The 15,016-nt window shown below is 44.6% G+C and overlaps 1 long non-coding RNA gene across 1 annotated transcript in view; it reads right to left on the reverse strand.

The window, feature by feature from the left end:
* The window catches only part of LOC310708521, a 53,110-nt gene extending 39,060 nt beyond the window's left edge, over positions 1–14,050 (reverse strand). Inside the window, exons 1-2 of the long non-coding RNA XR_014527082.1 lie at positions 13,990–14,050; positions 10,429–10,530 (exon numbers count right to left, since the gene is read on the reverse strand). This is a non-coding gene — a long non-coding RNA (uncharacterized lncRNA). The remainder of the gene's footprint in view (positions 1–10,428; positions 10,531–13,989) is intronic.
* Positions 14,051–15,016: the final 966 nt, after the last annotated feature.

The raw sequence follows: 15,016 nt of genomic DNA on the forward strand, positions 1-15,016 counted from the left end.
AGGCCATTCATCACCACCCAAGCATCCTGATCCATACATACCAGTGGGGTTCGGGGACCCCAACTGTGATGGCCTGGGAATCCGATTCAGAGGGTGAACCAGAGGAATCCCAGCCTGCACAGGAGTCCCCGCCTCCAGGGCCGGCTGAACTGGGGCAGGGCCTTGATTCTGAGGTGCCTGCACCTGTGCCGGATCCTCAGGAGCAGGCACCAGGTGAATCCACTCTGGCTCCAGAGGTGGTTGAGGACTCAGTGCCTACAGGTGAGACTCCCCCTGGGCCCAGTAACCCTTCAGCCTCTCCTGAACGTCAGAGGCTCAGGGCAGAGAGGCGAAGGGAACTGGTTTCTCCCAGGAGGAGTGCTCGCCTTAAGGCCAGGAGAGGTGGGTCTCCTGGGGGCCAGGACTGCCCCTGGCCTCAGAGAAGATAAAGGCCAGTCAGCCCGGTCCCAGGTTGCGGGAGCAACGTCGTTGTTGAGTACCTGTTCCTGCCCGGACCCAGACCTGACCCTCCAGTGTTCCTGTCCCCGCCCGGCTTCCTGCTTCGGACCTCGCCCCGCTCCTTGTGAACTGTTTCCAGGCTAGTGACCCAGGACCGGACTTTGACTACGCCAACGGTAACCTTCCCCTCGGGACCAGCACACCAACATTTAGAGAAGTACAAAGCAATATTTGGAGGCAGAACCTAAGGAAGAGTCCTCTCCCCGCTCACCACCAGCTTAATAACATCTGAGTTTGCACAGTAGTCTTGAAATGTTGGCTGACCATTGAGGGGAGGGAAATCAGATGGGAGGGGGGAAATGGAATGGCGTACCCCGGAAGACTGATTGGCTGGCACCTTGAACTCTATGCTGCATCACTTTGTTGCAGCCCCTGCCTGTACACTTTAGAAGTCATTTCGACATTAAAGGCTCTCCTTAGCAGCCTTTTCTCTGGCTGGCTGCCAACCAGCTGTGGATAAGCCACCCTCTTCTATTGACATTGGAGGGTTCCTTGATCATGCTCAATAAAGACGCTTTGATGTTATCACTCGTTCGACAATATCTTATTACAAGGTCCTGGGGAGTGCGGAAGGAAGCAAAGTAACAAAACAGAGGTGTGTGTGTGTGTGTGTGTGTGTGTGTGTGTGTGTGTGTTTGAAAAGCTGCAAATCCGGGACCACAAATGGGAGGTGCTATAGGAACAGGTTTCTCTGTTCTATGGATCCAGTTATTCCTAGAATGTGTGCTATACACACAAGTGTGCTCTTAAAGCACAGTCCCATTGTGAGCCCAAAATGAACCTGCAGCATCTCTGCATAAACTGCTGGCCTCCCCACCAACCTCCGCTGGATCTGGACCATTCTGTTGGGTGCACCAGATGGTTGGAACCTCCAGCAAAATGTCCCATCCTCATAGGATGTTACCCAGCTGTTGCAGGTCTACTTAAATTACTGCTCTGGTCTTGCCTCTTTTCAATGAAGATTCACACCTAGCTCAAGGCCACATGCCAAGAGAAAGTTCACAAGTGCAAGTTTTTTCTTTCACAATTTGCCAACCTGAGAGAGAGAGAGAGAGAGAGAGAGAGAGAGAGAGAGAGAGATATCCTGGGGACAGGGGGCTTCAGTTATTTGCCCCCCACACCTGCAAATTGCACTGGAAATTCCCCTCCTCTCCACCAATGTAAATCATAAGTGCAGGGGATCCAGTCAAATTCTCAGGGAGGCAGTGTTAAAGCCCACCTGCCCCTCACACCAGAGTACTAATTGGCCAGAGTACTAAGTTTCATTTCAGGAAAGGGGTGGGGGTGTTTAAGGGTTTATATAAGCACCAGCGCAAGAGTGCCCTAGGCACTTGATTGGCACTGCTGAACACCTGCCCTCCCGCTCTTAGTGTAGGTTCTCGGCCTTGCTTTGGACTTTGTGTGAGTCGCCTGTCTTGGGACGGGGGCCTGGTAGGAATTTTTATCCATTTGGCAAATTGGCACAGGCCACTTGGTTTTTTTGCCTACCCCCTTAGCAATCATCACAACTTTCCAGGTTTGGCGGTTAGGCATTGGCTTAATTTTGTGTGTGGTGGGGAGGTGTGGTCATCTCCTGCCCCTCAATGATCAAAAGGTATTCTGTTAAAGGAATCTGGGTGTCCTGGATCTTGTCTGAAGTCTGCTTGATGGGCTAGGGCCATGCTGGGATCATAGGAACCTTGCGGTAAGCTTCTGTCGGGCAAAACCCTGACGTTGCTGCCCTGATGGGTTTAACTACATAGACTCTGTCAATTGGGGCAGTAGTCCGTTATAGCCTTCAGCCAATGCCTATGCCAATACCTCTCACATTTAATTTGCAATCAATAAAGTTGTGGTCTGAATGTTACCCATCAACCTTAATTCTGTGTCCGTGTGTAGTTTATTTCATGGGGGGGGGGGGCTGGCTTGGGGCCTCAAGACGCAAAAGTGTTTCACTCTGTGGCTCCATCCAGTAAAGGGTGGGGGGAGCTCAGTGCAACAGCAAATTGGCAGTTTTCTCTCTTTCAGTCACTGTCTCTTGTTCTCTCTCGCCTTCTTTTCTCTCCAAGAGATTACAGTGGTGCTGTTTTGACTTAATATGGCGAGGGGGGGGGGAGGAGAGAGAGAATGACAAGGTATCATTTCAGGGAGAGGAAACTGGCCTTAGCTTATGAACTAAAACACAGGAGGCGAAATGGACAGAAACTATAGGTGAAAGAGATCCACTGGATAAGGCCAGAACGTGCATGCTGAGCTGCAAATGGGCATATTGAGGGAAAGAGGCTGATCCTCATTGGCTGGCGATCTTGCTTGGAAAGAGGTGCTTCAACTGACTCAACAGCCCTTGTTCCTATGGGAGATTGAAGAGGCATGAGTGGACTTCTTCATCCTTCTGTACTCCAAGATTAATTGGACCAGAAAGTTTTCTCAGATGTGGGATGGAGAGAAGCAAGCTGCTGGCAGCTGGCCAATGGATGAGACCTGGTTTTTCTTTCGCTTGGTGTGATGTTCCTCCTGGGAGACAGAAGGTACCATGTCTAAATGGTCCTGTATGCCCCAGGCAGCAGCAGAAACCAGCATGTGCTCGGCTCTTGCTCTGCAGTCCCAGGACCACTACAACATGCCAACTAACTATTGGACTAGTACTCCTATCATAGCGATGAATATACGTAAACATTATGCCAGAATGCCATCATATTTTGGTGATGACGATCCCTGCAACTTATTAAAGTTTACTTTTTCTAGAGACCACATAGTATTCTTTCTAGGAAGCCTCTTGTTATTTATGAGGAAACTGTCGCCTTCCTGGCCAATTGGGCAGTGTTTCGTAAATTGCAGAAGAGTCAACCAGCCCGTGCGCCTTCAAAATTGAGTTTCTGAAATCAAGATAATCTGATCATGGTAATGCCAACACACTGAATCAACCTTGTTGCAGAAATACACATTTCCATTAACGTGGGCTCTTTATGGAGAGATTTGCATCTGGATTATTTATTTATCCCATCAATTGTGGGGAATGCTACCAGATGTAATAAAACAAAAAGTGGAAAACCAAGATCTTTCCTTAAACTAAAAAAAAAAGGGGGGGAGGTAAGAGGTCCTTGTAGTAACATGTAGCAAAGAGTGGCTATGCAGGAATGACTGTTTATAGTAACTCTGTTGAGAGAGTCTCACTGAGGTACCTGTAAATAATAATCAGCATCATATTTCCTTCAGTAGTTAAATCTTGCTAACATTAATGATAGATGAATGAAAAATATAATTTTCATTAAATATGCCTTGATGTTCACTTAGGCTTTGGGGATAATAAAAGAACATATATATGGTTAAGATGTTGCTGCCACCAATGCCCACATTTCTTGTATTTCTGTTTTCAAAGCTAAGGAAACATCCCATATTACCCCTAACTTCTCCTTTTCCTTCTTTCCCTCTCCCTCTACCTGATATCTGAATTTCCAGACATGCTTTCCATTGGACATTCATGATGTTTTTGTCTCATGGTGGTCAAATGTGATTTTTCTTTCAATTTTTTGTCCAGTGAGTACATCTCCTGTAACTTTCTGTTGACCCCCCCCCCAATATATACCTTGAATGTTCTGGTTTACTTTTGTCCCACTTTTGTTGTGCTACAGCCCTACCAGACAGCAGCAACGTGGCAGCATTGGGGAAGCATTGCAAAACAACTAACCAAGCGGAATAAACCCACCGATAACGCATCATTATTGTGATAAAAGCATGTTCTAAAATATACTCACAATAAAACACTAGTAATGAGGGATCCTAGACATATTTGGTCACATGTATGAATTTCTTATAACTACTTATTATTATTATTATTATTTTATACCCCGCCCATCTGGCTGGGTTTCCCCAACCACTCTGGGCGGCTTCCAACAGAATATTAAAATACAATAGTCTATTAAACATTAAAAGCTTCCCTAAACAGGGCTGCCTTCAGGTGTCTTCTAAAAGTCTGGTAGTTGTTTCTCTGCCACTGTTGGAAGCAGCGTGTGAGATCTAGACCAGGGTTGAGGGACCTGTGGCCCTACACATGTTGTCAGATTCCAACTCCCATCAGCTCCAGCCAAGATGGTCAATGGGTGAGAGGCATGATGGGAGGTTGAATCTGACAATGTCAGCCCCTCCAAGAGTCCCCATTTTCCAGGGACGGTCCTGGATTTACAGAAGCTGTCCCAGTTTCTGATTTGATCCCGGAATGTCCTGCTTTTCCGGAGGACGTCAACAGAGAAATGTTGGAGGGTGTGGTAGGATGTCCCTATTTCCATTGGAGAAATGTTGGAGGGTACAGAGTTATGCGACCCCTGAGCCAAGGAAAGTTTCCCCAGCCCAGTTCTAAGCCATGCTTCAGTGGTAGAGCACATGTTCTGCATGCCAAATCCCCATATTTAATCCTAATTTGGGCTGGGAAAGACTCACATCTGAAAACCATGGAGAGACACTGCCAGGCAAATAATATGGAATCAAATGGGTCAGCAACCTGATGGTGGCCTCCTAGATTTCTAATCACAGTTAGGCACCAGACAGTACTAGGAGGAATGATAATTCAGTCTGAAAACTGTTTCAGGAAACAACTGGAATGAAACAGTGGCGATCCTTCATGCAAACCTGGCCGCAAGTCAGAAAAGGCTTCAAAGGTTAAAACCAGGACTTTGAATTGAGCGTAGAAATGGAGGGGCAGCCATTGCAGATGGTCAAGTACCAGTATGACATGATCAAAGCAACCGGTCCCAGTTTGTAATCTTTGGACTATCTGAAGGTTCTGGACCATTTTCAACAGCAGCTCTGCATATGATGTATTGCAGTAAATCTAAACTTGAGATAATAAGAACATGGATAACCGTAGCAAGGCTATCTTGGACGATTTTCTCTCCCAGCACACTCTTGTGCCTGGCAGAGTTCGGAATTACTGAGTTAACTGCTGTGAAGGCTACACTTCCATCTCTGTGTTCCCCAGGATTCAGGAGCAGGACAAACAGAAGATACAGATCAAGATAAACTCCTGCCCTCAATAATCTCCACGTTCATTTTATGAGGGGGGGGGGAGGTCTAAATTCCTCCACTGGTTTCAGCAAAAACACAGATGTCACAAACACGACCAAACCCTGAGTGCAATAATTACAGTACTATCAGGGCTGCTGTGTAATAAATGTCTTAACTGAGAAACTGCCATCTCTGCAAAGCTTTTTGAATATATTGTTTGCTAGGTAATACTGTTGCCTGCAATGGGTTTTTTTTTTAATGAGGTGTCAAACATGTGTTTAGCTGAAACCACTCCTTTAAAAGGCACAAGCCTGAGCTTCACAAATGAAAGGACACCCCTTCATGTCACATCATAAAAAGCAAAGGCCGAATTAGTGTGGGTTCTCTTTCTGTGGCCTACCATATATTTTTCCTCAAACGTTAAGAGGTCTGCGCGCTACAAAGAAACCAGTCAGTCAATTGACGGTTTGTGTTTCTGCTTTTAGACACATTGCTCTATATTTTGCACTGAACACAGGGCCACACTAGATATTTTTAAACTCTAATGACTCTTAACGTTTTCATGTAGCCCTCCTCCCAACTCCTCAGACTGTCTGGTGACTTGTCTAAACTTCTCCTACTTTCTGTGTTAAGTGTTGCTGTCCTGAGTCAATATCTGAACAATGTTCTAATGCTGCCACAACATACATTGGCTTGGACGCAGTCAAGTAATTTCACTGTAAGTACATTGTGTTCAACGCTCAATAGAAAATATTTGGCAACCTTCCTACCCCCCGCAACAACTAGTTTTCATGAGACATATTTATTTATGACATTTATATTCCACTTCCCCACACACACGCCCAGAACTCAAGGTGGCGTATGTGGTACCTCCCATCCCTCATTTAATCCCCACAGAAACCAGTGAGCTAGGTTAGGCTGAGAGGCAGTGACTGGCCCAAGGTCCCCCAGTGAGCTTCCTGGCTGAGTGGGGATTTGAACCTACGTCCTAGTCCAATACTCTAACCACTACACCACACTGGCTCTCACTAGTAGGCAGGAAGCTATAGGACTGATGCACTGCCACAGGTTTAAGGCCTACCATGGCTTTCCCAAGCAGGGATGGGGCTGTGTGGCCCTCCAGATATTCTTGCACTCTAACCCCATCAGTCCCAGCCAGCGTGGTCAATGGTCAGGGCAGCAGCTGCTGGTGGAGTGGAACAGGCAGGGTAGTGTTGCTCACCTGACTTCCCCATGCTGTTACCAAGAGGGAGAGGGCTGCATCAGCTAAGCCCCATTAACCACTCCTGGGAGTTTTGTGTATTATCAGCAGATACAAAACATATTTTAAACACTTCATATTATGAATCTACAAAGTGTGGGTACAACAACATTTGCAAGCTTCCCAATGTTTGCCAATATAATTCAGTTTAACACTTGAGGTTTAGCCAATGGGTTATGGTCAATGAAAACAATAGAATGCAATAATTTGCTTGTTTCAGAACAGTATATTACATATGAACAACTTTAATACACACACACACACACGTTAAAGGTAAAGGGACCCCTGACCGTTAGGTCCAGTCATGGACGACTTTTGGGTTGCTGCGCTCATCTTGCTTTATTGGCCGAGGGAGCCGGTGTACAGCTTCCAGGTCATGTGGCCAGCATGACTAAGCCGCTTCTGGCGAACCAGAACAGCACACGGAAACGCAGTTTACCTTCCCGCCAGAGCGGTACCTATTTATCTACTTGCACTTTGACGTGTTTTCGAACTGCTAGGTTGGCAAGAGCAGGGACCGAGCAATGGGAGCTCACCCCATCGTGGGGATTCGAACCGCCGACCTTCTGATTGGCAAGCCCTAGGCTCTGTGGTTTAGACCACAGCACTACACACACACAACAACAACAACAACTTCACCCATCTTTTATTAAATACTGTTCAATTGCCAAGTAGTTTTCCCACCACCACAAAAGAAACCCAACTTGGGAAATGTTTGAAAGATTTAAAAATGCCCACATAGATCATAGAACAGAAGAGTTTGGGTGGTTATTAGAAACTTATTATCATACACACTGAGAGTGAACTCTACTTTTTAGGCGCCAGTTCTTATGCAACCAGAACATCACCACCCACCCACCCACCAGAGGGAGATTTCATCAGCATGCTCTCTGTCTCTCTCGGTGTGTGATCAAGTTTGCAGCAGTACAGAAAACTGTGGCCTTTTTTTTTTCGTACTTCCTAAGCTGATTATTTGGCCTGTGCATGTTTGTATGAGAGAAAGCATGTAACCCAGTTTAGTGGTACCTCGGGTTAAGAACTTAATTCGTTCTGGAGGTCTGTTCTTAACCTGAAACTGTTCTTAACCTGAAGCACCACTTTAGCTAATGGGGCCTCCCACTGCCACCGCGCCACTGCTGTGCGATTTCTGTTCTCATCCTGAAGCAAAGTTCTTAACCCGAGGTAATATTTCTGGATTAGCGGAGTCTGTAACCTGAAGCGTACGTAACCCGAGGTACCACTGTATGGAGATAGCTCTTGAAGCCTCTTCGCCTGGCCTTCAAACACTTTCCCAGTGCACACCCTGGGTGTTTTTGCCTGGCTGGAATGTGTCTGAACTCTGACCATGCCTTTTGCCTGTCTGGATACAGGATAGAGAAGAGTGAGTATGTGCAGAAACCAGCCTGGTGTACAAAAGTAAAATTAACACTCATTGCTACACCCATTTCAGTGCTGATTCCCTGCCCACCATCAACATTTGATCCTCAGAAGAGAATTTGGCTCCCCACAAAGGAATACACCCGCTAGGCTGAAAATGGTTCCCCACCCCTGCCTTTCAATCTCATAGGTCAGTACTTTTATTCACTTGGGGGGGGGAGGTGGAGGTGCAAGAATGGGGCAAGCGGGAGGCGGCAGAAGCAGACTGTTCAAGTATTGTTCTTTCAAGCAGTGTTGAATATGGAATATTTGTTATATTTGTGATTAGAACATTTCAGTAGATTTTTTTTTTTACTTTGTTATTAACCTCTTATCTAATTTATTTATTTATTAATACAGAAAAGTGCAATCCCCAGTGCCACATTTTGCGTCCCCCCCCCCTGCCCACCATATACCTCTTACATTTTGGAATGTAATCACTGGGTGCCAATGCCACAGAAATGCAACCTAGATACTCTAAAAAATAACAACGGTGCAAAAATAAATATATAAATAGCCGTGGATACTTATCAGATGCAATCACCTCAGAGGTTCTCACGTGCCACATTATATACAGACACTGCATACCATCTGCTGATGTTTATTTTCCCCCCTTCCCAGCCAGTAAAAGCCTTTGTTGAAGTCAAAATTCAAGTGACAGAATCAGAACAAAAGGAAAAAAGGGCAGCAGATCCACATCTGAATAAATTCCAAATATGACTTCTAAAGGCAGACAATATAAAAGCTATAATCTTACTTTAACCCCCACACTTTTTAAACACTGTAATTACTCGACATCTGCTGGTAACTCTGCTTTGCTATTGGATAACCTTAATTACCCTGTAATATTTCCTGACACTCCCCAAAATATGCCCCACGGATAATAATTCATTCACAGTTCGGCCCCATTATTAGCTACTAATTCAAACAATTGAGACAAAGACAACGAACAGATGACCTTGAGCGATTACCCACTTGGTAAGTGGGATTTATTTTGTGCCTTTCTAAAGACACTACTGCTTTTTTCTAGCCACACAAAGGCGGCTCTGAAATTAGTTAAAAAGGCAGGCAGGCAGGCAAAAGAGATATTTGACAAATGCAAGAGGATTGTTCTCTCTTCAATACTCATCTTGAATTACACTACTGAAGATGCTTTTTTCAGATACTTTCTGTTTCTATGGTTAGAAAGCAAATGATCTCCTTCACCCCACCATATTAATCCAGGGGAACAGACCAAGGTCAAGTGTCTGGTGCTGTTGCCTAATTTATCTTTGGCTATGGTGGGGACCTAGAAGATGGCTTCCATGGAAACTTGCCTTAGCTCTTATATGTTTAGAGCATCTTGCCTGGCTAAGGTTTTTAAAAGAGGCAGAGCTACATACAACAGCTCATTGCTTCTATTTGATAATGGTCAAAGGAGAACCACCAATTGGCTGGTTGGCAACATACCATATTTTTCGCTCTATAGGACACACTTTTCCCCCTCCAAAAATTAAGGGGAAATGTGTGTGCGTCCTATGGAGTGAATGCAGGCTCCTTGGCTTCAGTGATAGAAACGCGAAGCCTCCGAAGCGCAGAGGGAGTGCTCCCTCCGCGCTCCGGAGGCTTCACGTTGCTTTCTCTGAAGCCTGGAGAGTGAGAGGGGTCAGTGCGCACCAACCCTCTCACTCTCCAGGCTTCAGGGATGGCCGCCTGAAGCCTTCAGAGTGCAGTGCGAGTTCCCGCTGCGCTCTGGAGGCTTCAGGTTCATTTTGCTGAAGCCGGGAGAGCAGGACCCTCCTGGCTTCAGCAGAGAGGGAGAGCTGCGCAGCGCTCCTTCAGCCAAGCGGGAGGAGAAGTGGGAGCGGCTCCGTTTCTCCTGCTGCCTCGCTGAAGGGGCGCTGAGCAGAGTGGGGGAGAATTTTTTTTCTTGTTCTCCCCCTCTAAAACAAGGTGCGTCCTATGGTCGGGTGCGTCCTATAGAGTGAAAAATACGGTATGATTTGATATCTGTATGCCCCTTTTCCAATACCAAAGCTGGGCTCAAAGTAGCTCATGTCAAAACAAAGCATTAGAAAATAACATTATTCTTATTATTACTATTAAAGATCTCCAGCAAGACCAGCTTTTGAAAATACGCACTACGATATCAGAAAAACAAAATAAACAGCAAACAATAAACACAGGTCAACACAAACACAAAATGGCAGCATTCGCATATAACACTAAGCCAAACCATAGTTTAATGTGAATGTGAAGGCTCCTTGGGGAGAAACCACAACTGCTGTACTTACCCACAATCCTTTTAGCTCTGTACAGTGTGGCAGCTTAGGTTTGGCTTCACATGTTGTCTGAACCTGAGACTGTGGGTAAGCTCTCTCTTCCATAGCCATGATCTGTAATCAAGAGCAAAATAAAATTGTGATTCTGCTATGAATCACATTGTACTAGGATTTTTTCATATTCAATAAAGTATTAGACTTAGGTTTCATGCACCTCAACATCAGCAAGCTACCTCATGTTTCTACAAGTTAGGCATACACACTAGTGTATTATAATATGGAGTCAAGCTATTTAATACAAAATGGAACAAAATCTGAAGCCAGAAATTTACATGCTAAAGCATTCTTGGTAAGACATGACAAAGGCAAAAATCACTATTTTTCAGACATGTTTGCATTACTGTAGAATATTCAGCATCTTTGACCAAATCTTCAGGAGGTCATAAGAAATTCATACTTCTGAAATGGAAGCACAAATCTGCTTATTAATCAGAAGCAAACAAGGCCACATAATATGAAAAAGACAAAAGGTTACCCTATTACTGATACTGTGGCCAAGACCCAACCACACCCATGAACTTGCCTGGCCTCTCACAGTTCCTTTCAGTCTCTATTGCTCAGCAAGTTCAGGACCGTAATCAGGATCAAAAAAGAAGAAACAAACTTATGGAAGAATCCCTCACAGCAGCCCATCTGCCTTTTCCTTGTTTATAGGCCCAAGAGGCAATCACCATACTCTTGTTCAATCCGAGAGCAAAAACCATTCTACATGAGATGCCTTCGTACCTGTTCAGTCCGAAAGCTCTGTGCTTAGCACATATAAGATGTCCTGAGCGCCTTGGAGGAAGAGTTCAGGTGCAATAATTCACCCAGAATTCAGGATAGGTACCTGACCTGTAGTCTTAGCCTTGGTAGAAAATGTTACAGAAATGAATGGGAATAAGACTGGGATGTTAGACGTTGGAACATCAGCTTGAGTTATTGTTCCAGCTTTCCCCTCATGTTCTTCAGAACTTAATATATCTACCTGTAGTTATCACCTCTAGCTTTGTCAACCAGCTGGGGTTGATGGGAGGAGAGGACAGGCAACCTCTGGAGGCAACCAGCTTTGTGAAGGCTGCTGTAACAGAATGATTCTACATACAAGATATGCGTTTACACCATCTTTGGAAGTCCATTATCTGAAACTGAGTCTTCATCATAAAACACAGACATACATAGAAGAGAGATGCCATACAAACAGCACTGTCAGTTATATTTACATGTGATGTTATCTTTATGTTGCCAAATGCATACCCTTCAACATTTCTTTGATGAAAATAGGGAGAAAATAGGCTGTGGTTTGCCAGAAGCAGCTTAGTCATCCTGGCCACATGACCCGGAAGCTGTCTGCGGACAAACGCTGGCTCCCTTGGCCAGTAAAGTGAGATGAGCACTGCAATCCCAGAGTCGTCTGCGACTGGACTTAACTGTCAGGGGTCCTTTACCTTTATTCCATAATGATGGTGGTGGTGGTGGTGTTATTTATACCTACTGCTCACTCTGCGCAGCTTCCAGCATATATAAAAACATAGTAAAACATTGAACATTTAAAAACCTCCCAATAAAGGGCTGCTTTCAGATGTCTTATAAAGGTTGTATAGTTACTTATCTCCTTGGTTTGGGGGGTTGCATAATGCAGCAGTTAAGGTAGCCAGAAACGGTGATATGTTGCTTCAGAGACAAAAGTGTTCTAGATTAACTAATCTAGGATAGAGACCACTTAATCTGGAATGAAGACCACTCTACTTCATTTTTCTTTACCATGATTACCTCAGATTAGAATTCCTAGTCCTATGCAAGCCTACTTTGATGTAAGACACACTGGATTTGATGGGGTTACTCTCAAATAAGCATGCAAAGGTGTGTTTTTAGTTCAGCAGGCTACGAGCTTCTGAATAGCATATGAAAGCAATTCCTTCCTGAAGTCTATCAATTTGTTCTCAGACAGCTGGGAGAAAAACTTCTTGTTCCCCAAGCCACACAATCAGGAAAACAAAACTATAAAAACATGACATTATTTTTTGTCAACTAAAATACTGTCTCTGCCAAATGTTCTGAAATTACTTAGAGAGCCATGAGGAGGAGGAAATAAGCAGAAAGAAAGTGAGACAGAAGAATGAGGCAACTTCTGGAGTGTCAATGGCTGCATAGAATGGGATTGGGGCTTCAAGAAATCCACTTGTGGATTAACCAAGGTGGATTAGCAAGTAATATCTAAAGTGTGTGCCAGGACACACTAGTGTGACCACAAAATAACTGTTAGCCATCAGTTAAGGTCTAGTGGTGTGCATATGCACAAAAGAGGCTGCCCGGCACTCTCCTGCATGATTCACGGCTCTGCCCAGTTTCACATCAGCTTCTCTCTGAATGCTTTGTTGTGCAATGCAATGTTGTGTCATGTATCACCAACAGACAATGACTCTTGAGAAGATCAGTAACATAGCGAGAGACCAAGTCTTTGAGTCTGTTGCATCTTTGTATGAGTCACCGTCCTGGGCCTATCCCCTTCCAGTCCAGAGATAACATACATATCAGTGAAAGGGATCCATACAGAAAATACATCTGGATGAAATCCCCACCTGTTTCATGGCCTCACGCATCACAAAATGTGGAGAGTCTTAAGGAGAGTTTCGGCAGAGTGGAATAATCTTAGCAGAGCTCTTCAGACTGTCATTCAACTGGAGACCTTTTTAGACTTCTAAGAATGCCCCCTTCTAAATGACATTTTAGGGGAGAAATGGTTCCCTGGCTGAGGGGCCACCATTATGGTGATAAACGCCACTTCTAACTCTCACACACTGTAATTCAGAAGAGGACACTCTGGGGAAATGAAAAGGGCAGTTTGACTCTGGCAGAGCTTTGAAGCCAGCCCCCCAAAGTACAAAACGCAAGCTGAATTTTCAGTCCTTAAGAAGTTCAATCCAGTTCTAAGAAAAAGACAGGGGCGGGCTTGACTGAGGATAAACAATTCTTACTCCATATGCTCTAAAACAGTGGTTCCCAGCCCAGAGGACTCCCAAAGCAGCAACTCTATGGTAGGGACAGCAACCAATGGCAGCCAGAGAGGCAGCATCAGTGACTTCAGAGTAAATTCCCAGAGGGCACTCTGTGCCTTGCGCTGCCCTCCCCTGGTCCAGAAACTCCGAGCCTACCAAGCAATAAATGCCAGCCAGGTAATGCAGTCTTGCTCACCCTATCTCTCATAGCTATATATCTATTTTATTTATTAAATTTGCACACTGCCCTATACCCACAGGTCTCTGGGTGGTCACAACATAAAAGCACAAAATAAAAACACAAAATACATAATAAAAATAAAAGACAAGGACAACACAAGAATCCCCCCAACACATTTTAAAAGGGGATTAGATGTCAATTAGCCAAAGGTCTGGTTAAAGAGGAAAGGTTTTGCCTGGCACCTATCTCTATCTCTATCATCACTCTGTATATATTTATCTCTCTCTCACACACTTCTCTGAACAATGACTATAAGATCTATATGGCTAACACTACAAACATGCCCCAATTTACCTAGGGGCAAGCCCTGTTGAATTCAATAGGACTTGTAAGCAGACATGATTTGTTGTTGTTTAGTCATTTAGTCATGTCCGACTCTTCGTGACCCCATGGACCAGAGCACGCCAGGCACTCCTGTCTTCCACTGCCTCCCGCAGTTTAGTCAAACTCATGCTGGTAGCTTCAAGAACACTGTCCAACCACCTTGTCCTCTGTCATCCTCTTCTCCTTGTGCCCTCAATCTTTCCCAACACCAGGGTCTTTTCCAGGGAGCCTTCTCTTCTCATGAGGTGGCCAAAGTATTGGAGCCTCAGCTTCACGATCTGTCCTTCCAGTGAGCACTCAGGGCTGATTTCCTTCAGAATGGGTAGGTTTGATCTTCTTGCAGTCCATGGGACTCTCAGCCTGTTAGTTGCTTTCTCCTTAACACCTTTTAACACGTCTCACACATAATCAGTGTGAAGAAAGGTTGTCTGACCTTTCCCCAATATCAGATTATGAGCAAAGTGGGGCCCTTTCCCTCAAGGAGTTTGAGCCCGCTTCATTTTGGGCACAATCCCAGGACATGTGGCAGGCATATGACTAGGTGTACTATGTATAACGACACTGTAGTTACCACAGCAACAGTCCCAAACCACAGCACAAAGCACTCAAATGCTCACTCACACACCATGGCAACAGTGGTGTGTGAGTGGCTCACCTTCTGCCCTTTGTCCCAATTTCTCCCTGATGACAATTGCAGCCAATGCAGACACGTTTCTTTTTTTATCATTTTTTAATTGATTTTCCAAATTTTTAACAAACATAAAAGAAAACATTACACTATTAAAAAGACAAACAAAAAAACATGTATCCTAACTGTTAAAGTCTCAATTTAGTTATCATTGTTAGGTGACTTCCTTGGATCCCCCAAACTGAGTTTCCATAGATCACATTGTAGCAGTTTTCCAATATCCACGTTCAAATAAATTTAACTTATTTGAGCCATCTTAATTTCTTTTCATAATGTTTTAAATCCACAATGTTATACAATTCCACATAT

The sequence above is a fragment of the Podarcis liolepis genome (genome assembly GCF_965112155.1).
Source record: "Podarcis liolepis genome assembly, chromosome: 6".
NCBI lineage: Eukaryota > Metazoa > Chordata > Lepidosauria > Squamata > Lacertidae > Podarcis > Podarcis liolepis.